The sequence below is a fragment of the Equus przewalskii genome, chromosome 28 (genome assembly GCF_037783145.1).
Source record: "Equus przewalskii isolate Varuska chromosome 28, EquPr2, whole genome shotgun sequence".
Classification (NCBI taxonomy): Eukaryota; Metazoa; Chordata; class Mammalia; order Perissodactyla; family Equidae; genus Equus; species Equus przewalskii.
Genome location: NC_091858.1, coordinates 15417033 through 15438768, shown reverse-complemented (window position 1 = coordinate 15438768; position 21736 = coordinate 15417033). Strand labels below are relative to the sequence as shown.

The following is a 21736-nucleotide window of genomic DNA, read 5'->3' as shown; positions in this document are numbered from 1 at the left end:
CCACAGACGACACAGTATTAAAAAGGAAAGCATCAAACTCTGCTTTAAATTTCAAAGACATACTCAAACTGTAATTCTAGAGTGAAAATACAGGTGAGTCAGGAGAGTTCAAAAACTTTACTTACACTTAATTATAAAACACATAGTTCTTTTTAACCTTTTAATATCAGATACTTCAAACTTATCTACATATTATTTTCAAGTACAGATTATACTACAAACTTTTGTATGATAAAAATTATCATTTAACAATGCTCTTTAAGTCCTAGAGAAGCAATTTTACTCTCTAAAAAATACTAAATATATTCTTGTAATTTTAAGTTACCCTGTACAACTATTTCCAGATTCTTTTTTCCACGTGGTGCAAAAATAAACTCCAGCTTACTTTATATCACATTGTCATAAATTTAAAATTATAGGAATTGGGGCTCATTAGGGAACATGCACAGTGCCCCCAAACCTCAGATTATGTGAATTGCAGCAATAGTTGAAAGGTACTAACCTGAGTCATCTTGTGATTACAGGAAAATTACTTCTTGTCTTTGTGAACCATGGCAGTTTTCCCCTCCGAGACTGACAGCTTCTTCTCACGACTTTCTCAATGTGTAATATAAATGAAAAGTAGCAGGACTGAAGTCAAATAGTGAGGTCTTTCACATGCTGAACCACTTTGCATGAGTCTTTGGGAATATAGGCCCTATTAGGAAAAAAATAGTAAATGTCATTTTACATAATAAAAATATTGAACCAGCTACAGCCCAGGCTGACCTCTTGACCTATGCATAAATTACCCAGAGAAGAAAGAACTATTAATATAGAATGTGCCAGAAGTATAAGAGCAGTGTCTGAATTAATTCCTAAGCTTTCTGTAAAATACACAGTACTTTCTCCCCAAATTAAATTGAATGATTTCCACTTATTCCTGGAAAAATTGCAAGCATTGAGAGTCAATTGTGAATCCAGTGTCTTAATTAAATGTATACCAAGTACGTAAGACAATAGCACTGAATTGTCTTAAATCATGCCAGCACAACTTAACTGCTCAATATTTGTTTCATGTTGTCAGCTACTTCCATGTCACTTTGACAAGCACTCCTAGTTATTCTTCATTGTTCATATTTATTTTTTCTTTTTTCATAATAAAGCGGGTCTGTCATGAAACTCATCAAAAGACTCTTAGTTACTAAAAAAGAAAAATGGACCATTCATGCCAAAAAGCACTTTGTAATGTGGAGGTCTTGGGGTATAAAATGAGGTCTGGAGAGATGCCTGGCGTGGCAGGAAAAGCCAGTTCTATAATAGCTCGGGGCCCGATTCCTTATCTGTGAAGATGAAGCAAATGGACCTTAATCTAGACCAGTTCTCAACCATTTTCCCTAGTCTTCACATTCTTTGTGTGTACACCTCACCACCACAAACTGTACCTCTTACTACATACAGTGATTCTCAGGATGGAGGCCTGTAGTTTCCCCCAACTTCTCCCTGCTCCCCACCCCACCCCAGTCTTGGTCCCTGTTTAAGAATCACTGCTCCGGGTGTGCTTTGGAAAGCTTCGCTCTGGTCTTCAGAATATGCATGTACGTTTTAACCCCAGTCATCTCTCCATCATAGCAGGTATAGGATCGGCACCACTGAGAGCTGCAAAGCTTGACTTTTTAGGGAAAACATTTAAGAAGGGTCTTGAAAGAGCCTTTAGTCAAAGGGTTTCATCTTTCTCATGCAATTGTGGAGCCTGCCTTAATCATAAAGGAGATGATATTGGTTTACTGAGCCCCCGTGCTTGTCCTGAAACTAAATGCTCTCCAGTGGGATTCACTCTTCCATGCCCTGACCTAGGCGCTCCACTGTCACCAGCCAACTTAACTGTCTCTGCACCTTTCCTTCAGGCATTTGTGCCTAAATGAATTAGTCCTCTCAGATACGCTACCAAAGACAAAGTCTTCAATGCCTTAGTCAGTAAGAGGAGTTAATGAAAAGATGATGATGAGATCTGTTATCCAACAGTGCTCCTCCAGAGGCGATGACTAGGCCATATTCACTGTAACTCTATTGCAGTTCACTTTGATTTTGTAGATTAGAGAATGCCAGAAAAGAACAAGAAAATCAAAGATGAGATTTAAAAAAAATGAAAATATAATACCCAGCTTCCCCCAGGCATTGGCTGCTGGCATCAATTTGACAAAACCAGCTCTCAGTCTATGTTAAGATAAAGGCAATAGGATCCCCAGTAGGGCAGCCTGGAAGAAGACTGTTCTGATGTTTCAAAAGGCAACACCTGAGGAGAAGCAGAGCATTACCAGTTCTCTTTTCTCTTAGGAAAGAAGGTTTCGGCAGGTCGGGTGACAGAGAATCCCAGTCATTTTACTGTCAAATGATTGATCACAAAGGAGCTTTTCAATGAAGCTGGCTGTAGTCAACTATAAAACTATAAATCCTGTAATGATTTTCTAAGAATAGAATTAAGAGGAGAAATGTGAGGATGAATTATGTGTTAGCATATTTTATAAAATACGTTTATAATACAATTGACCCAAAAGAGGCATTCATGGGGTTATAACCAAAAAAAAAAAAAAATCTGATTGTATGTTTGAGGTTCAGGAAGAGAGTTCACGTACATACAAAGTATAGTAACACCTGGACGGTCAAGTTTGCTTTTTTTTGATTCTTTTTTTTTGCTTGAGAAAGCTTAGCCCTGAGCTAACAATCTTCCTTCACTTTATACGTGGGTCGCCACCACAGCACAGCTGATGAGTGGTGTAGGTCCACACCCAGGATCCAAACCTGGGCCATCAAGCAGAGCGTGCCAAACTTAACCACTATACCACAGGCTGGCCCCTGGACTGTCAAGTATTTTATCCCATGTATTCCACCTCCATCTCATTCCTCTTATGTGTCTCTCCAAGTCCTTCTCCACTGTCCCAGCCTGAGCCTAGGCCCACACCTAGCTGTCTAGGAGTTCCCACTCTCATGGATTTCACAGACGCGAAAAATCTCAGAGGGACCAGTTGATTCTTTACTTGAAGGCCAGGACACACACACTTACTTTTTTTGTTGTTTGTTTGTTTGTTTGTTTTTTGTTTTGTTTTTTTGGAGGAAGATTAGCCTTCAGCTAACTACTGCCAGTCCTCCTCTTTTTGCTGAGGAAGCCTGGCTCTGAGCTAACATCCGTGCCCATCTTCCTCTAGTTTATACGTGGGACGCCTACCACAGCATGGCTGCCAAGCAGTGCCATGTCCGCACCCAGGATCCGAACCAGCGAACCCCGGGCCGCCGAGAAGCGGAACGTGCGAACTTAACCGCTGCGCCACCGGGCCGGCCCCCCCACACACATATTTTTAAAGCCTGTTATTTACTGTCACCATCTAACTGCATAAATGAATGGACAGTTTACCCCCACAAAAGTTGGGAGGCCATAATTTTGAACCAAAGAAGTCCTTTAAAATTGAATAAAATTTAGCTCTATGAAAAACTGACTAAACCTTCTTTGATTTTCTCATTCCACTACAGATGGATAAAATCATTGTTACAAACCAACACTGGTATAAAGAACTGAGTTTTGGGGCCCAGATTAATATATTCGTTTGCAAACCCACGAGTCCTCCTGCCTTCACAACTCTGTGCCCTGAAATTGGTCCTCTGCAGCATCATGATAGTGATCTCTTGCTCCTCCTCTGCAGACTTAGACAGTCCAAATACCTTAGTATGTCACATAAAGCCATAAAGCTGGCCCTGATCTGACCCCACCCCACCCTCCAGCATTTTCCCCCATGATGTCCCACCCCACTCCATGCCATATACCCTACCAGAGCAACTCAAAGTAGCCAGGCAGGGAACTGCTTGTTACAATGGGATAAGGGCTTTGCACCAGAATGTAAATCAACAACTGATTCTTTCTTTGAGAAACTCTTGCTGTGATAAAGGAGAAAGGCGTCAGCTTAGTGACTTAGCTGATTTACATTCAGGCACAGCTCCTTATCTAGGGCCATGACGTGAGATTCTCTGAATTCATTAGACATTTGAGGTCTTCATGCATTTCCTCATCGGTTCCCTCTGCCTGGGTTGTCCTTTAGACCACCTGACAGAACAGTTAATCTTTGCAGGTCCAGCTTGGGCTGTATTCTCTAGGAAGCCTCTCCTGTCCCCCAGCTAGGATACCACCATGTGCTTCTTCGTGCCTCCCCTGTGGGTCATGGATACCCTTCGGCACTAGCACTGTGGTGGCCACTGTCTGGTTTATTCGGGCTGCCTCACATCCAGCTGTGTTTTTTATTAGGGATGACCCCATGGTGTGAAGTAAGAATGAGATGCAGGCCTTGCCTCTCACCAGAGACGCTGAAGCAGGGAAATTTTCTTGCCCCCCTTCCCCTGGTGGGATGGTGTATTAGTTTCCTAGGGCTGGCATAACAAGGTCCCCCACACTGGGTGGATTATATAGCAGAAATCTACTTTCTCTCAGGTCTGTAGTCTAGAAGTCTGGATCAAAGGGGCAGCTGGGTTGGTTCCTTCTGAAGGCCGTGAGGGAAGGCTCTGTTCCAGGCCTCTCTCTCGGCTTATAGTTGGCTGTCTTCTTCTTGTATCTCCACATCATCTTCCTTCGACATGTCTATGTCCAAATTTCCATCAGTTCTATTGGATTAGGGCCGCCCTAATGACCTCATTTTAACTTAATTATCTCTTTAAAGACTCTGTCTCCAAATACAGTCACATTCTGAAGTACTGAGGGTTAAGACTCCAACATATGATCTTTTGGAGGAACACAAACCAGTACACAACAGATGGTACAGTGGGTTGAATGGTGGCCCCTCGAAAGATACGTCCAGATCCTAAGCTCTGGAACCTATGAATGTGACCTTATTTGGAAAAAGTCTTTTGCAGTTAAAGATCTCAAGACGAGATCACCCTGGATTACCCAGGAGGACCCTAAATCCAATAACAAGTACTCTTCTAAGAGACAGAGTGGCAAAGACAGAGAGAAGGCCATTGAACACGAGGCAGAGATCGACGCTATGCTGCCAGAAGCCAAAGAACGCCTGGACCCACCAGAAGCTGGAAGAGGAGAGAAAGGATCCTCCCCTAGAGCCTTCAGTGGGAGCGCAGCCCTGCTGACAACTTGATTTAGGACAACTGGCCTCCAGAACTGTGAGAAAATAAGCTTCTGTCGGTTTAAGCCACCACGTTTATGTAATTTGTCACAGCAGCCCTAGGAAACTAGTAGAGACGGCCGGGTCATTTGACCTAGATTCAGTCAATCAGCAACTCTCATCCTGGACTGTGAATCCAAAGCAAGTCATTCAAAAGTAAAGGAACTGTGAGGGTGTCCAGCTGTGACTGCTCCTGGTAATGGCAGCTGTGTCCCGGCCAGGTGATTCCTGCTAAAAGGGAGCCCTGAGAATAGGAGAATTTATGGATATAGCACTTCCTCGCCTGCCTGATAAGGACAAATCAGGACTTCCTTGTAGGCCCTACGATTCCCCCACCAGAGGGGTTTCCTGTAAGAGGAAAATAATTCAGCCCACTCCACCCTACCGCATTCCCTGCACCTCTCACTGTCCCCAGATCTGTACCTAGTCACTTCCCTGCAATGGCCCGGGGAGACAATTACAAAGTCAAACCCAGAAGGCTTACACACCAGGAGGATTACAGACAGTTGAATTCAGAAGGCAAAGATCTGGGGTCAATGTCCACATGGATGGATTCGGAGGGAGCTTGCCAAAGAGAGAGAAATATAATTTTAGATTGTACTGAGTTTATGCATATGGGCGCATTACCAGAGGTTCTGAATTCACTGTGCCAACTTGAGCAAATGGAGGCGGTTCTAGGAGCTTGCTTCTCTGGTCCATCAAATCTGGACTCAGTGGGGGCCTAACCAGAATCAAGATGCCATACATGGCTGTGTCAAAGATCAGCTAAGGAATGGCAATATGGCCTGCTTCATGCCATGTAGTGGCTACTGGATTCCATACCCAAGGGAGAACTATGGCAGTGATGTCTAGTGTGGTGGCAGGACTCTTCATCAGTGGCACTGGGTCCTGGTTAGACGGACTGTTGTACCTCAGCATCTTGGCATTTTGGAGCTGCCATTGGGCATACTTATTTTCCAAATCTTGTTCCCTGGCTTCCTATGCTGTCCATATCCTTTCAATAAATTCCTAGTCAGCTGACAGATCCCTAGAGTCTGTTTCTGTTGCTTACAATCAGGAGCCACGGATCGCATAGAACAGAAAAAACATTGTAATCCTTTGTTTATGCTTATTTCCCCCTACTTGACTTTCAGCTCTTTATGAACAATGACCACACCTGACTCATCTCGTTATCTGTAACGCCTCTCACTGTATCTGGCAAATATGGTGGTGGTGGAGAATTGTCAAGAGAATGAATGAATGATCAGTTAAAAAGCATTTTTTTGGTCCATGACTTTTAGAGGAAAGAGGCAAATGATAAGTTGTAAATTAAAGGAAAAAATTTTTATTTTTAGTTGTGGTAAAAAACCCATAACATAAAATTTACCATCTTAACCACTTTTAACTATACAGATCAGGAGTATTAAGTATATTCACATATCCAGAATGTTTTCATACTGCAAAATTGAAACTCTATATACCCAGTAAATACTAACTCCTCATGTTTTCCTCTCCCTGGTCCCTGGCAAACACCATTCTTTCTAAGGGTCTGACTACTTTAGACACCTCATATAAGTGAAATCAAACAATATCTGTCTTGTTGACTGGCTTATTTCACTTAGCATTATGTCCTCGAGGTTCAACCATGTTGTAGCATGTGACAGGATTTCCTAATGGGTGTAAGGTGAAATTTCATTGGGGCTTTTATTTGCATTTCTTTAATGATAGGGATGTTGTTTAGCATCTTTACAAATACTTGTTGGCCATTTTTATATCATCTTTGGAGAAATGTCTACTCAAGGCCTTTGCTCATTTTTAAAATCAGTATTTTTTTTCTCTTTCTTCCTTGTTGTTGTTAAGTTATAGGAGTTTTTAAATATATTCTAGATATTAACTTCTTATCAGATGTGTCATTTGCAAATATTTTCTTCCATTCTGTAGGTTGCCTTTTCCCTCTGTTGATTGTGTCCTTTGATGCACAGAAGTTCTTAAGTTTGATGTAGTCCCAGATAAGTTCTAAATTTCATCCTGGGCATCTACATATGTTCAACAAAATATTCGGTATCTTTATCAAAGGTGGATGGTTCAGGGAGGTGGAATATTCCGATTCCCGCAGGCTCATACTAGTAAATCCACTAAGCTGTTTGCATTTGTTCCCATGTGCTCCTTCCCCATAGAAGAGGGACAAGGGATGAGCTATCCTTACTCTCCTACAAAGCAAACCCACCAGCTCTACACTGCTCCTGAGCTCTCCTGACAGCTCAACAGCCTCCCTCCGGCCACTCTCTCCCCTCTCTTCTCAGGCATTAGTTTTCCCCTAGCAATTGGATTTTCCCATTAGTATAAAAACATGCTTCAATATCTCTTAGCTTAAAAAAAAAAAGAAACCCTCCCAGGCCTGATCACAGATCACCATCCAGTTTACACCCTAATTTCCCTGCTTCCTTTTATAGCAAAGTTCTTCAAAAACACTGTCTCTCCTTGTTGGCTTTCTTGATTCCAGAAGTTTCCCCCATAATGCCGATCATAAACGCCTGTCGGCCCCAGGACCACAATACTGCACTCAGCAGAGTAGTCAGGGAGCTACTTTCAAAAAGGAAAAAAAGGCTTTACTGCTGTTGTCCTGCTTCATGTCCCCTTTTATGCAAGAAAGAAGTAAAATGTGGGGCTGACCCAGGGGCATAGTGGTTAGGTTCATGCACTCCACTTTGGCAGCCCAGGGTTCTCAGGTTCGGATCCCTCAATGGACCTACACACTGCTTGTCGAGCCATGCTGTGGCAGGATCTTACATACAAAATAGAGGAAGATGGGTACAGATGTTAGCTCAGGGCCAATCTTCCTCACCAAAGAAGAAGAAGAAGAAGAAGAAGAGGTAAAACGCTTTTGTTTTACTAATAGTGCAGTGGCATCCATAGTTTCAATTTCCACCAACCCCAGATCATTATTTGCAGAGGGGGCAGTGCTGCAGATGGCAACACTCTGCTGTGTTTTGCCCACAGACTTCATCACTGCTTGAAATGTTTACTTGTGAAACTGCTGTATCGAACAAGTGGGATTTGTAGGTGACTTGATGTCTCTGGAAACCCATTCTGTGGCGCTCATTCATCTGCTGCCCTTAAATGAAACTTGGGCAGAGTCACAGATTTTTCAGTAACTTATAGATATGAAAATGTTCTCCCAATCACTTTACTCACACTTTTTTTTTTTTTGAGGAAGATTAGCCCTGAGCTAACATCTACCAGCAATCCACCTCTTTTTGCTGAGGAAGACTGGCCCTGAGCTACCATCTGTGCCCATCTTCCTCTACTTTATATGTGGGATACCTGCCACAGCATGGCTTGATAAATGCAGTGTGTAGGTTCACACCCGGGATACAAACTGGCGAACCCCAGGCCGCCAAGACAGAACGTGCAAACTTAACCACTGCACCACCGGGCTGGCCCCTTCACAAACACTCTTACTTCTAAAACTAATATTCCCTGTCCAGTACAAAATCCAAGCTCCAAATTTCATTCCAACTGGAAACTTCTCATCTCCAGCTTGTGCCTGCAGCCACGGGGAAGCCCGAGGTGGAACGCGGTGGGACGACTGGCAAGGAGAAGTCATGGAACCAGGAAGGTCCTTTTTGGCTGGTACTAGTGTGAGCTGACGTCAGTGATCTCCGGGTGTGGTGGGAAGGGAAGGCTTTTTATTTATGGAGCGTTTTTATGGCCCCCATGGGACGCATTTATTGGTTTCCTGTGGACCCTCAATGTTGCATGTCCCTCACCTGTAGTTTCCTGACATGGGTGGCCCACTGTCCTGCTTGCTGCCTATGACAGTCCTCTCAGCAGCTGGTCACCCTGCTCTGCGCCTCCAGTATTTTTCACCTGCATCTATCCACTCCTCCAGATGAGATTGTATGCAGCATCTAGGCGAATGCCATGTATCTCGTGTGGTCCACATGTGGTCCAAGGAAAACACTCACCTTTGATCCATCCTTGATGAGAGTGCTACCTCCCAAACAATATCTCTTTGTCTGCTGCCATAGGCTGCTTCTACCAGCCTTTAGATTTCTCAGGCATATGCTTGACCCCAGACCAGTCTGTCTTCTAAACTGCAGGTGGCCCAGAGCAAGCTTTCTGTGCGGTCCCTTGAAACCCTGCCACCTGACTCAAGGATGGGAGAAACAGCTCCCTCTCTTCTCCCAAGATGCTGTGCACGTGTTAGCAGGGAAAGGGGACATCCACAGCATGCCTCCCAAAATCTAAATACATCCCCTCCCTAATGTCCAAATCCTTCTACGTGGGTGTTGGGCTAAGGGTCATAGAACCAAATTTCATATTATTCAGCCTTAAAAAGGAAGGAAATTCTGACACCTGCTACGATATGGGTGAACCTTGAAGACATTATGCTGAGTGAACTAAGCCAGACACAAAAGGACAAATATTGTACGATTCACTTCTCTGAGGTTCCTAGAGTGGTCACATTCATAAAGACAGAGAGTGGAATGGTGGCTGCCAGGGGCTGGAGGTGGAGGGAATGGGGAGTTCTTGTTGAATGGGGACGAAGATGGCAAGATGAAAATAATTATGGAGATCGGTTGCACAGCAACGTGAATGTACTTAATGCCAGTGAACTGTACGCTTAAAAATGGTTAAAATTGTGAATTTCATGTTATGTACATTTTAATGCAAGTTAAAAAAAAACCAAAACAACAGATTTCAGCCACTTCTTCTGCAAGTCCTGCTTAGGTATTTCAGCAAGTAGTTTCAGAACATGAGAGTAACTGCCACCTAACATTTGGGGACCGTGCCTGTTGTTAAGTTATAGTCCCCCCACTGCCTCCTCCACTCTGCTTTGTGTCCTGGGGGTGGGGGCTCCACGAACAACACTTCTTCTTTGCCAAGGGGCCCTGAAAACAGAGCACAGCAAAGGGAGGCTGGAAGGCCGGAGAGGGAGGAGGGACCAGCCCCTTTCTGGTTGCTTCCTGTTCCTGCCAGAGTTACCCGGCAACAGCCCTTCACCCTGGCAGCAGCATTTGTTTCTGGCAACAGTTGGTTAGCTCCTAGGTTTTTTCCCCTCTCCTAGAGCCAGCCCTTTGCGCACTCCTACAAGACACTCGCACACGCCAAGCAGCCCCCCAGCCAAGAGATCTGTGTCCCACCTCCTCAGGGCCCCTCGTCTGAGCCCTCGAGGTATCAGCACTAGCTGGTCACAATCTCCTCAAAGGTCTTGGTCCCAGCTGCAGGGCCCTCCTCCCAGCTTCTAGGTCTCATAAGTCCTCTTCTCTTTGTTCTCCCAGCACAGATAGCAGCTGCTTCCCACACTAGCCCAGCGCTGTCCTGCCTCATTTGACCCCTCTTTGCATTTTCAGCCCTCTGATATCTGTTTCACCAACCCCTTATATGAAATTCCCTCTGTCAACATAACTAGTGCGGTTTCCATTTTCCTGACCGGACACTGATGAATACAACCGTATTTTGGCACTACTTTGCAAAAAATGAAAATAAGAAAGAATTCCATTTCAACATCCTACTATAGTTTATTGTCTGTCTCACCCAACCAGTTTGTAAACACCATGAAATCAGATGTTTTCGGCTTACTGATGTACACACCCAGCACTTTGAACAGAGCCTGGCACATAGCAGATGCCCTACCTTCTTTGTTGGATAAATGAATACAAAATATTTAATTTAAACATAAAACACAAAACAAATTAATTTGGGTCATGAAAATATGCTTATAATATATAAAAGTTAAAACCATATGCAAATATGTCCGGGGGAAAACAAGTAGCTGAACTATGCAAAGCTCTCTTTCTGAAATTGTCAGCAATATCCATTTTCTGTTTTTTCCCATTTTCTTGCTTAATAATTTTTGTCACTGGGGGTTTCTCCATATTTTTCTTGTACATTAGGGCATATTATCCATGAGATAGTCATTCAATGTGATATTGTGATTTATAATTAGAAATATATATTTAGTCTTTCCACTGTTCCTGGCACACAGCTTCTAAAACCCTAATAATTTCCTACATAAGAGTGATAGGAGGGGCCAGCCCAGTAACGCAGTGGTTAAGTTTGCACGTTCTGCTTTGGCAGCCCAGGGTGTGCCGGTTTGGATCCCAGGTGCAGACATGGCACTGCTTGGCAAGCCACGCTGTGGCAGGCGTCCCACATATAAAGTAGAGGAAGATGGGCATGGATGTTAGCTCAGGGATAGTCTTCCTCAGCAAAAAGAGGAGGATTGGCAGCAGATGTTAGCTCAGAGCTAATCTTCCTCAAAAAAAAAAACCAAAACAGCCATAGGAGCTTCTTTTACTATAATATTTAGTTTTTTTCCCAGTTCCTGGAATAGCTCCAGAGCATAAAGGTAAAATGGGTGTCTTTTGTTATTAATAAATAACAAGCCTCTTTCAACCATACCTGAGTTTATGTGAATGAAGTGACCTCTGGAAAGCCCCTAAGGATGGGGCTGGTTGCCAAGGGAACCAACCACGTAATTAGAAGTTTGGACCTCTAGGCCCATTCCCCAGACCTACAGAGAGGCGAGAAGGGCTGGAGGTTACGTTCAAACACCAACAGCTAATGATTTAATCAATGATGCCTCCAGAAAACCCCAAAAGGATGGGGCTTGGAGAGCTTCCATGTTGGTGGACAAGAATGCATCCACATGTTAGGAGGGTGGCAGACCTCAAACTCCAGGGGGACAGAAGCTTGGGGACTTGGAGAGGTCCAGACCTTGCCCTACACATCTCTTCCATTTGGCTGTTCCTGAGTTCCATCTTTTTTTTTTTTTTTTTTTTTGCTGAGGAAGATTCATCCTGAGCTAACATCTGCCGCCAATCTTCACTTTTTTGCTTGAGGAAGATTTGCCCTGAGCTAACATCTGTGCCAATCTTCCTCTACTTTAGATGTGGATCACCACCACAGCATGGCTGCCGATGAGTAGTGTAGGTCTGTGCATGGGAACTGAACCCAGGCCACTGAAGTGGAGCACACTGAACTTAACCAGTAGGCCACAGGGCTGGCCTATGAGTTATATCTTTTAAAAATAAACCAGTAATCTCATAAGTAAAATGTTTTTCTGCTTTCCATGAGCCACTCTAGGAAATCAGTCTAAGCCAAGGAGGGGGCTATGGGAGCCCCTGATTTACAAGCAGTCAGTCAGAAGCACAAGTGACATCTTGGACTTGCAACTGGCATCTGAAGTCAGGGGGCGGGTCATCCTGTGGGACTGAACCTTTAACCTGTGGGATCTGAGGCTATCTCTGGTGAGACAGTCTCAGATTCTAGTTAAACTGCAGACACCCCGCTGGTGCTGCAGACCTGCCCGATGTGTGGGAACCCTCCACACGTCTGGTGACCAGAGTGCAGCAGTAACGCAGGAGAGGACTGAGAGCAGAGAAGACACAAGGTGTGTTTTTCCTTTATATTCATTCAGTCAATCAAATACACAATCTGAAAACTGAAACACCCATACATTAACCCTAACAAATAAACCATCAAAAGTAGAACTCAGCATTTTGGTGTCATGGTATAAACACTGTACAGGGAGAATGCCTAGCACTGTGATCCTGGGCAAGTCATTAGCTTCTCTGGGTATCTGTTACTTACTCTGAGATACAAAGAAAGTGCCCTTCCTCTGTTAAGACTCTGATTTTCATATAGAAATGTACTTTAACATCCCCAAAGCACAACATAACTGTCAAGCATTGATAGCCTGTGCCAGACTTGAATTTCTCCTTATCACAGTCCCCAAACACGTGACTCTGTGCAGAGCCTGGAAAAGTGTGAAGTGACTGACAGTAAGCAGTCTAGCAAAAAGCTTTGGTGCCAATTCCTATTTCCAGTTCCAAATGAAATTAGAATTTTTTGTAGCTAATACTTTTTAAACTTGGCTGGATATTTTTCAGACCCTAATCTCTGGAACAGCATTAATACTGACAGCTGCATTAAACATCGACCACATTGGAGTACATTGCAAAGTTCAAAAAAGACCAGGTTGGGGCAGTCAACTCTTCTAAAGACATCTAAAGGTATAAGACAGCCCAGAAGGTACCATCGTGAGATCTGAACAATGGAGCACGTGCGCCCGGGAAGGGGTCCTGCACCCAAAGCGGGACCCTGAGAACAAACTGGAATAATGGCAACTAGCAGGTGGAGTGCAACTGCCATACACGTTCTCTCTTTACTGATATGTGTGATGGACAACACGGCACAATATAAAAGTCGGTCAGATGCTACTTTAGAAATAAAGAGTGAGAACAGAGGAAAAACAGGCTTGCATAAAAAACAGAGCTCCCAACCAAAAGTTCAAGGACAGTGAAAGAACAGATTGGTCTGTTTAATAACAACAGATGTCTGCAAAAGAGAGAAAATTTGTTTGTTGTTTTCAAACAATTTTGTGCACAGAAGTAAAATATAGTTTATACATATATGTATATAAACAAGATAAAAGTATTGTAACCTCTACATACATACATATGTATATACATAGGTAAGAAAATATAGTTTTCTTACCTAGAAGAAAACTAAGTAGCATTGGAGTTATCACCAGGAAAGAGCTGAAGGGAAGGGATGCTCAACATTAACGAGGGAGCCTAGGATCTCAAATAATTCTCTCTTTATATATATATTTGTGTATGTGTATTTATTTATATATAGATAACACAACACAGGAAGGTCGACTTAGAAGCCGATGTGAGCACAAAAGTAGGCAGCACTGTCTCCGAGCCAGGACGGAAGTCTGGGTGTGATGCAGAGAGGGAGGGACTGCGGTTTGACAGAAGTCTGTAAGTAGGAGCATGCTTCTCTGATGACTTCGCAAGCCCTGCACATCTGTTGCTTCTCTCTGCGATGCTGGTCAGGCCAGGCCAGTGTAGTCAGTAAATGGCATGTTGCATACCCATCACGCCTCAGCAATTCTCATAATTAACCGACATCGTTAAATAGGAAAATACCTACTGGGAGAGATGGAGATGCACTTCTGGTGCCCGCCATGAGCACCGAGGTTAAGCCTTCTGGGCTGCCTGTCCTTGCCGTCCTGAGGATGGGTCCCTCCCCCAGGGTGGGCAGCCGAACATCAAGTCAACGCGGGCACTAGCTCACACCTGGAAACATTACCAAGATTCGTCTTAACCTGACTGTATTCCAGGAAAATTCAGACCTCAGAGTAGAGAACGTGAAAAGATTTTGGTAATTAATTCAAAGTTATGGTAGCTTTTTACGACAAATAAATCCGAAATTAGCACAGGATCAATGTTTGTTTAGGAAAGGAAAATTCTTCTTTTACAGCAATTTCGAAGAGCAAGCCCATGGCTTTCTAGATTAAAGGAACAGAAGCCAGAAAGGTCTAACTCACCTTGTTCCCCTTCCTGACCTCATCCTCATCAAACAGGCCCCATCCCAGGAAAGTCGTATATTTCTGTAGACCCCTATAGTCCCTTAGTGTGTATGTCTTTTGTGATCTGGGTAGCATCTCATTTAAAATAGAAATTCGTGTATATCGTTGCCTTTTTTTAGAAGCTGTATTCCAAGGTCCTTCAGCCTGTGCAATGACATTGGCAAAATTAAACGTATAACAATGCTTTGAAACAAATTCAAAATTTGTTAATATCTTAGTCCCATTTATTATTTTCATATTGACAATCACTCTATGGTATAAAGACAAGGTTCTGAAAACATATGGAATACTCTGGCATTCTAAGTGGAGTCGTGATTGTAATTCTACTGTGGGAGTGACAGCTTCCATACTTACTTAACAAGAAAGATGGAAAAATCAAGAGGCTTTGCCTTCCCTAGAAATTACCAATGTTAAAGAGCCATTTTATCAGAAAGGATACACCTAAGTATAGTGCATCAGTGGAGAAAATTTAAAATAATCTAAATGGAGAGGGTCCGAGTTGGTCAAATGCTAACAGGAAAAAGTCATTTCAATGTCAACTCTATCAGAAGAAGAACCTGCGGGGTGAGCACGTCATCGTTGTCATTGTCCCTCTGACTTCACGGTGGTCTGCTGAGGTTGTCTTTGTGTGGAAGTGGGAAGGTGGAGCAGGAGTTAAGAACATGACCTTGAAGTGCTAAGGTCCTGAGGTCAAGACCTACCTCTGCCCATGTCTAATCCTATTATGGTTCACATTTGTTCCTAAATGATTTTTTTACTTATGCTTTTGCCCAACACACTAGTATTTAATTCAACTGATCAAAGGTTTCAGGGCACTGTGTGTATCTTTAGACGATGACTTCAGAGAGAAAACAAATACAAGAAATGATTTACCCAGGACCCTGGAGCTAAGCAGTGTTTGAACATGAAACCTACAGAACATTTCTCCTCTCCACCCAATTTTCTGTGTGCTGCAAAAAAGTTTATTTTCACGCTACCTAAAATTTTATTACCTATACCTCCCATACCTCTAGAGTATTGACCATTAGTGTTTGCATTGATGATGAACAACACTTGATCCTAAAATGGGTTTCAATTATAATCTCATAATGTAAAAATTGAAAGGGTCACTGTAAAATGTAAACAAGATAATCAAAGCATTGTAACCTCTGGTTTTTGCTCCTCTGATCTGGGGAATGAGGCCTTTAGGCTTCCGCCACGCACCTCCCTGCTGTGCCCAACTCCAGAAGAAACAGGCTCAGCCCTTCTCCAAGGGGATAATTCCCCTGATCACATCCCCAGAAACCAGAGAGCGTTCTGAGCTCCCATCGCATCTTGCTCCTACTCCAGGATGGTGGATGGTATTAGCGTGTGCCATCCCTCTTCTGTATTAGTCTGAGAAGCCCTATGCTAAATAAATAAGTACTGAACTTAAAATGTAGACCAATTTGAGTAAAAATCTGTGTCACATAATTTAACATCAGAAATAGCTGAGGTCCATCCTTTTCAGTACCAAGGAATTACTTATATTAATCACTTTTATGGAAATTTTCCTAACATATACCATATACTTTTTATGTCTTTCTACACAGCCTATAAATAACACAATTTTTCATTGATGGCATAGGGGCCAATTATGACAACGTATTACAGAACAGCGATGCTCTCCACCGCTTAACCGAGTGTCTGTGTCTATACTAGTAGCACTAGGCTTTGGGTACTTCCTAGCTGTTTCTCTGCTCTACCCTGCTGTTGGTACTTTCCACTCAGTCTCCAGGAAGCTTTTCTACTTTCTAATGTGCTGCTTGTAGTTGGCTTTGGGCTTAAAAGAAATCAGACAACTAAATTTGTTGGAACCCTACTGAAAATATGAAGAAAAAGACTTTCAGGTCATCAGGGGGGTCAGCTTTGGATACACCAGTTTGGTGACATCTCTACTGACAACTCTTAGGCCTTGTGGGTTCTGAGTCCTGGTCTGGATGCTGGAAAAGGCTGGCTGCCCCGTGACCTCCTGCTAAGGCCTTGGGTACTGGCCCTCTGATGGCGCTTTTTAAGCAGAGCTCCCTGACACCACCTCCTTGCTGTGTGATTGCCTCAGTGCTATTTTGGTTTCATTTACACTGAGTTCCTAGTAGCTTGGATCTTACAGTTCCCTCTGTTGTCTGCAGAAACTCACACCTGCTTTGTACCTATGAAAACCAGTGTAGTGGGAGGGTTTGGATGTTTACATTATGCACAGAAGCTTTTGATTCTAAGCGCCATGATCATGAAAGGTGCACAGAAGTGGGAAATACGCCAGTTGAAAGAATGGTCTAATTTGCAGGCAGCTTGCATTGTATTTTATGAGAATATGCTTGACATTTTAAGCTTTCCTGTGGCAGTAAATTGTACTTCTCCTAGCAGCAGGAATTATTAAGTCTGTGCCCAGAATAAACCAGACTGTTTTGGAAAGTTTAATTTTTTCAGTTTTCATATTCCATTTTATGACAGTTTGTTTCTTCAGACATAAGCCTATAAGGAAACATAGTCTATTATTTCTATTTTGAAACTATAAATACTATTTTTTAAACTTCAAAGGGTTTCATCATAATCTATTTAAAAAAAACAAATTAAATAGAATACAGAGTTGTGATTCTAAATTAAAAATGAAAAAATAAATAAGACAAAAGATTTAACCTGAAGTTCCTAAGGCAGATGTAAATATTTCTCAGTAATGGCTCTACAATACTTAATGGAATCCAGGATGCCATCTTCATGGACTGAATGGTTGCATGCCCCCAAAAGTTGTATGTTGAAGCCCTAGGCTGCAGCATGGCTGTATTTGGAGGTAATATAATGAGGTAATTAAGGTTAAATGAAATTATAAGGGTGGGGCCCTGATCAGATAGGATCAATGTCCTTATGGGAAGAGACACCAGAGAGCTCTCTCTCTTGGAACATAGAGGAAAGGTCATATAAGGACCCAGCGAAAAGGTGGCCATCTGCAAGCCAGGAAAAGGGCTCTAACCAGAAACTGGATTGGCTGGCACCTTGATCTGGGCCTTCTAGCTTCCAAAACTGTGAGAAAATAAATTTTGACTGTTTGAGTCACCAGGCCGTGGTATTTTGTTATGGCAACCCATGCTGAATAAGACACCATCTATTTGGTAATATGCAAAAGATTTTACCGAGAAAGTCGAGGATAGGCAGTTAACTGTAAGAGGCATCCCAATTCCAATGACGTTGAAATGTGAAATGTTAAAAAAAAAGAAGAATTACGTATTCTTGAAAAATAGTTTTTAAATAATGAAAATAATGACTTGAGTTATTTCTAAAGTAGCTTTTTCCTTAGAAAGGCTAATAGTCTACTTCCATCATCAGATCTTTGTTTTATGGCCTCCTAAATTCCTAGAAAATGAGAAGTTGCACAGCTCATGCAGGAGAAAACTAGAGTCAAAAATGGGCAGAGATATAAAACCAAAGCTTAAACTTTTATGGTTTACATTGAGAACTGAACTCAATTTCCCCAGGGAGCCTAAGATATTGACAAGTAGTGCCTTATCAGACTACCTCTGCTCCTACTTCACTAAGAAAATGTAAATTTCCTCAATTTTCCTCCTTCTACCCCAAAATCTCGTACATCCTTTTGTTTCAGAATTTTCAGACTCCTTTCAAACGCTAGCGCCTCTCCTCTGCTGGTCACATCTTTCCTGGGGCATTAGCTTATGCTCTCTCTTCCCATCTTTAGTCTCTCTCCCACTGGCCTCCTCTCCTCAGCCAGCATAGATACAGAGTTCCTTCTCCTTAAATAGAAACAAAAAACCATACACAAATACAAGCCATTGCCAGTCCCTACTTCTGTCCTCAAGCTTGAGAATCCCCTTTCTTCTTTCCTTTCCAAGAGGGGTCCATAGCTTTGCCTACTTCTTCATCCTTCATTCTCCCTTCAACTCACTGCAACCTGGCTGATATATAATGCCACTGTACCCGACAAGTCTCTCAGGCTTTCCTGTCACATGCTTCTATCATGAGGTTTTATAATAACACCACCCTTGGGAAAAACTACGGTTGAATTCCACAAGATGGTCATATTGCTGGCACTTCCGGGATTGACCATTAGTGTGTGGACCAGAATGAAGTCATTGGTCATCCAGCAAGCAAGAAGCTTCAAATAGTTAACATGGCGCTCAAGTGAAGGCTTCATGATGCTGAGGAAGGCATGAAAGGAGGTGGTTGCAGGATATAAGGGCCAACAGGGAACAGCATCATGCTGAGGCAGTGGGGCCAAGGAAAATATCAGCTGTGTTTGGAATGAGGCTTAAGCTCTAGGTCACTGTAGGTGAAAACCAATGCCCTTGGTGTCATTTATAAATACCTGAGAGCCAACCAGTAAAGAAATGAAAACTATATAATTAGTTTCTTAAAGATAATGGACTAGAATCTACAAGGCCAGAAGTCCACCACGCCACACTGCAGTCTAGTTTAAATAAACAGATCCAGGAAAACAGGAGTTACTCAGTCATAGCTTTATCTAAAGCAGTTGTGGCACAAAGCATTCAATAACCTGTATAAGTGCTTTAGAGATTACTATTTACACATAATGAAAAGTTCCATGTCAAAATATAACATAGTTTTTCCTCCATGTTTTTATTATTCAATTATTCTTCAATTTCCCAGTTTAATGGATGAATCATAATACAAAGAGTACTGGGAATAATTCAAAATGCCAAACTATGTGGTTAAAAGTTTATAACCTGACAATTGAGTCAACAGGGCACATCCTGCCACAGCACAGAGGACCACAGCGTTAAGTTGATCTGCTTCTAGCTGTACAAGTGGTGGGATTTCCCAGTAGCTTCTGCTTTTCAAGGATTCACTATCACTCTAAAGTGACATGTTATACATAAAACCATCAATTTTATCCCGGAATATATCATCTTTACGAGAATAAAAAGCTGCTGTCTGCACATACTGCCAATACATTTCAAAAGGACCAAATTTTAATAAGTAAAATAAACAAATTATCAGACAAAAAAATCATAAATTACTCTGGCTAGGAAAGAATTTTTAAAAACATCTGGCTCTACATTCTGCTTGCAGGTTTCTACATGTACTGCATATATCTGGGCACGCATGTGTGTCTAGATAGCTTTTTTAAGGGAATGGCATATGGCCTAGTACATTTTTCCATGGTCAGGTAGGAACTACAACATTCTCTGCTAGCAAAACAGGAAGAGCTAGGTATGCATGTCTGCCAATTCAGTGCAAACCTCAAGAGCTTCCTGCGTGCAGAATCCAGTCACTGTCTGTAGTAGGAAAAATTAATAGCTGAAGGTTGGAGGCAGTTAATGACGGACGGCCTTGCAGCTTCAGGACTGGCATTTTCTCGGTTTCAGGCCTGTTGATGGCTTCTGTGGGCTCTGACCCAAGTCTTCAACCAATACGGGACTGGACGGCAAGGACATAGTTTGCTCAGAAGTCTGATTGAGTGCATCTTCCTCACATGCTAAGAGCTTGGGTGAAATTTCTTACCTAAGGTACAGTGCAGCTGATTGGATGTTTCAGCTGGGATTAAAATGACAGAACTGCTCTCATTTATTAATTTCCTTGACTTGGAGCTCTGTTTCCTACCACTTGATGTGCCATCACTTACACCCCTGAAGTTAACATTTTTGACTTCTTCTATGCTAGCATCAGGTGAAGTGCTTGTTAATTTCAAATATACATATATACTATATGCAATTGTTTAATTAAAATCTTACATGAGTGTGGAACATTGGTTATAATTAATGAGCCAATATTGGTACATCATTATTAACAAATGTCCATAGTTTATATTATGGTCCACTCTTTGTATTGTACAATTCTATGGGTTTTGCCAAATGCATAAAGTCATGTATTCACAATTACAGTATCACAGAAGTTTCACTGCCCTAAAAATCCCCTGTGCTGTACTTACTCATCTCCTCTCCCCACCCAAAAAAACCCCTGGCAACCACTGATCTTTTACTGTCTTCATAGTTTTGCCTTTCCAGAATGTCATATAGTTGGAATCATACAGTATGTAGCCTTTCAGACTGGTTTCTTTCATTTAGCAATATGCCTTTAAGTTTCCTCCATGTCTTTTCGCGGGTTGATAGATACTTCATCACTGAATAATATTCTATTGCATGGCTATACCACAGTTTGTCTATCCATTCACTCACTGAAGGATATCTTGGTTATTTCCAATTTTTGGCAATTATGAATAAAGCTGCTATAAAAATCCATGTGCAGGTTTTCATATGCACCTGCCTGTTAATTTTTCAGTCCTTATCAATACAGGTGCAGTCTGATGACAGCCAACTTGTGGACACTGTTCATTCTGGGCAGCCACAAGATCTTCCCTTTGGGTCCATTTTTTCTTAGAGCTCCTTAACACTTGCTCGGCTCTCAGTTACCATTGCTGATTGGCAGGTAACTTCCGCAGACGTATTTTCTGAAGCTCTAATGACCAAAAGTTTATCAAGTTCCTTCAAGGCGGCTGTTCTAGATGAATGAGTTTCTACTGCGGACTCCACAGAGGGCTGCCATCTGCCAAAGAGACTTAAAGAGAAGGAGCAATTCCCATCCATAAATGTGGCAATCCTCATGTGTTAACAGACACGTCAACATTACCTTCCAAGACCATCGATTCCCAGTGGAAATAAAGTTACTTAAAATTTCAGATGAAGAGTTGTATTTTGATGCTTCTATTTCCGGAAAGGGATTACCGAAATTGAGATCAGATGCACCAGTGTTCTTGACATTGGCATTCTGATATCTACTTCCCCAGCCAAAGGAAGAATATCTTCCTCTGTGTCTGGAAGGTCCCCCTGGTGTGCTGTAGCCTGTCTCCTTTCATCTCAGCTTCCCAATCAACAGATGGTTGTTGTTTCTGTTGCCTGTTTCCAGGAAGTTCACGGTCCCTTGTGTTACAAGATGTTCTTGGTCACTTGGAGCATTCTGATGCTCGGTCTCATGCTGTGGATCTCCCGCTTCCTTGAGCTGCTGAAGGCCATTCACCTGACTCTGATTCTGACTTTCTGACGTCAGCTCTTTTCACTTAGAAACATCTGTGGTCAGCGTATCACGGTACATGTGACAGAAAAACTAGCTTCCGTTCTTGTGTGGGGATAGCATTTGAGACCCTGGGTGCTTTTTTCAGCTCCAGTTTCTTTAGATTATCTGCAACAACTGCTCTTGCTGATGAATACTGCAGAGGCAGAGATGGACTCCAGTCTGACAAAGT

At 42.5% G+C, this 21736-nt stretch overlaps 1 protein-coding gene across 7 annotated transcripts in view; it reads right to left on the bottom strand.

Annotated features, from left to right (window-relative positions):
* TRMT9B (tRNA methyltransferase 9B (putative)) overlaps window positions 1-21736 on the bottom strand; it is a 55034-nt gene that overhangs the window by 24967 nt on the left and 8331 nt on the right. For 5 of the 7 annotated variants that reach the window (XM_070599088.1, XM_070599089.1, XM_070599090.1 and 2 more), the window contains one exon: window positions 503-697. The gene's annotated coding sequence lies outside the window, so the exon portion shown is untranslated. Of the gene's footprint in view, window positions 1-502; window positions 698-14069; window positions 14216-21736 lie in introns of those variants that run through there. The other 2 variants (XM_070599091.1, XM_070599093.1) reach the window with 2 other exon arrangements.